The following is a 2,886-nucleotide window of genomic DNA, read 5'->3' as shown; positions in this document are numbered from 1 at the left end:
CGATGTTGACATATAAGCTGTTCGATATTTAATTCAAAGCCCTTTCAGTGTCAATATAGAAGAGCTTCCTATAGAAATCCAAGGAGTCAACTAATTACAATATGATAGCAAGGATACGTTTGAAACAGGGATTAACCTTGAAAAGTTCGGGTGCAAAAAAGCATCTCATAACTAAAGCTTCGAGATAACGTGTTGCGGTAACTTGTTATGTTTTCGCCAAATTTTTTGGTGCTGCTTCTCCTTAAAAACAAGAAGAATCAGTTGGACGCTACCGACGACATGCGTGTAGCTTTGAGCAGCAGTAGCAGCATCAGAATATTCTAACTATTAAATAAATTTCAAGCGCAAATATCTCATTAATTTTTTTTTTCACATTAATATAGCATTATTATAACATGAATTCAACAACCAATAAACTAATCATTTCTAAAGATATATATTTCATAAAGAGGTCCAGGACGCCTGCATTTTGAAGTTTGGGGACCACTAAGCAGTTAAAATATTAGAAATAGTGGGCAGTAAGCAAAAAATATAGCTTCTTTGTTTACATAAAAACAATTTTTAAACGCTAATTGCTGACTTCCTTATCACCCTTGAAAACCAAAAATTTTACGACCTTCTGCAAATATAGTATCTATATAACCCAACAATTAATCGCATGCTATAAAGGTAAACTTTAAATCTTTGACTGCTTTTTTAATAATCAAAAGGTTTCCTTTTATAAACTTGAACATTCTTTACAACTAGTTTGATATGACAGCGACATTAAGTTGGATATAATTAAATCTATTTAGTATATGTTTATCTATATATATATATAATTAAAGTAGAAACAGAATTAGTATATTTTGCCGTAATGTTTAAAATAGCTTTCACTTTTTTGTTGCAAAATGGTCCTTTAATTTACGGTTGGCACAAAGGGGTGAAAGTAACTCTTGCAAATATAACCATTAAATTGTGTAAAAAACTTATTATGACGTATCTATCTCAGACAGTGATAATAGGATAGCCATATATATCATATCAACCTTTATAATTACGGATCATAGGCGCTAAGCTTTGCCTTAATATTACTAAATTTTCGTTACTAATATAATTGCAAAGTTTTTTTGGTCTCCACGACATCTTTGCGGGTGACTTCTCTGTTGTTTTGTGCAGGGGTCTCAATTGCAAGCATCTTCATGGATCAGCGGAGTCGATAATTCGAATGGTCACATCTTTGATGCCCAGGCTGATGAGCACGGGCTGTGCGTACCAGATCCCCAGCAACCAACACATTGGGCGACTACAGGCACAATGGACGTAGTGGATATCGCCATACTAAAAGATATACGTCTCACAACTGCAATTGAAGAGCTCCACGGCTGTCCTTTGATCATCTTCCGGTTATTCTCGAAGTAGCCGATGATGGACACACCTAAGATTGTCACTCACTTTTATACCAAAGGGAATAAATATGTTGAGTTTTTAAAACCACTCTCCCGTATTATTTGTCACTACATTCTGCACCCGTCCTGCTGGAATGGTGCGTTGCCTTATTCGAAAGCGCACTGAATGGGGCGCACTACTAACACGACAACTCGTGAAGTTACGTACCGCCCAGATCGCCGGCTTGACGGACTAAAATCACTTATCTGCCGACATTGACATTTTATCCAAATGACCATGTGGTCGCAGACCGCCTACGACAAACTTACACTTTATCGACTGCACAGGTGCATAAGAAAGAAGCTAATGGTCCATTTTAACAATAAACGGGGGGTCAAGATACACCAAATATCCGAATCAGGCAACAGCAACCGTTCTTCCTTTAGAAAATTTGTTAAAAAAAATTAAAAATGGGAGATTTGCACCACTCCGCCCCTTCGTGAAGGAAATATAGTGGCGAGGGTGATGAAGACAAAGCTACGCTTTTTGCTACGCTAATCTCCTTGCTACCCAAAACATGCCAACTGCTCACTTAGATGCCATTGCTTACCCTTTTTCCAGCAACTACTCGAGCTGGTTAATTTTGGCGAGATTCAAGCGATAGTCCAAACGCTACCCAAACAAAAAGCGCCTGGCACTGTTGGCATCACTAATGAGATGCCTAAAGAAATTGCCATTAACAGGGATGCATTATTTGTATCTCCTAGTAAAATCTGCAATGGTTTTTGGCGCCTTTCCGATTGGATGGGAAGACGGTGGTCTTTGCAATGCTACTAACAACATTTAAACCGGAATCAGCACCTAAAAAGTACCGACCCATCAGCCTACTTTCGGTGGCCGGTGTGGTGGGAGAGGTCGTATTTACTGCACCCTCTTAAAGAGTTGGTCAACGCTCGGAAAGATTTAACGGAGTTTCAGTTTGGATTTCGGCAGGTACACTCAACGACGCAGCAGCTCCTCCCCTTAACTGAATGAACCATCGCACTTTTAACCAGAAAGGAGGAAACAGGCGCTGTCTTCCTTGACGTTGAAAAGGTCTTTGAATCAGGTTTGGCAAGAAGGCCTACTCCACAAAGTACGATCTTTATCTTTCCCTCATGGCCTTTGTAATGTGCTGAAGTCATATCTGAATGGTTGCTTCTTCAGCGTGCGCGTGGGACACACACAGTCACCGCTACGATCTTTAACAACAGGGGCCCCATCGGGACCCCTTTTTTCACTCCTGTTTTATTTGCAAATTATATGAGCGCCTTGTCCTTGGCACCTAATTCGCACACACGAATCTCCTCTACGCCGATGACACGGCCTTTCACACATTGTCGAAGCCTCCCGCCTTGCTATGCAAACATGTACAGCGCTATCTTAACGCTCTTCCTGACTGGTGCCGTAATTGGAAAGTTTTTTCAAAAATGCGATGAAGAGCAAAGCGCTTTTAATCACCAAGAAACGCAGCCCCTT

The sequence above is a fragment of the Zophobas morio genome, unplaced genomic scaffold (genome assembly GCF_036711695.1).
Source record: "Zophobas morio isolate AGI-343-1 ecotype UQ-CSIRO unplaced genomic scaffold, CSIRO_AGI_Zmor_V1 ptg000175l, whole genome shotgun sequence".
In the NCBI taxonomy this organism is placed as follows: domain Eukaryota; kingdom Metazoa; phylum Arthropoda; class Insecta; order Coleoptera; family Tenebrionidae; genus Zophobas; species Zophobas morio.
The sequence above is the reverse complement of the archived record's forward strand: the minus strand, read 5'-3'. Positions refer to the sequence as shown.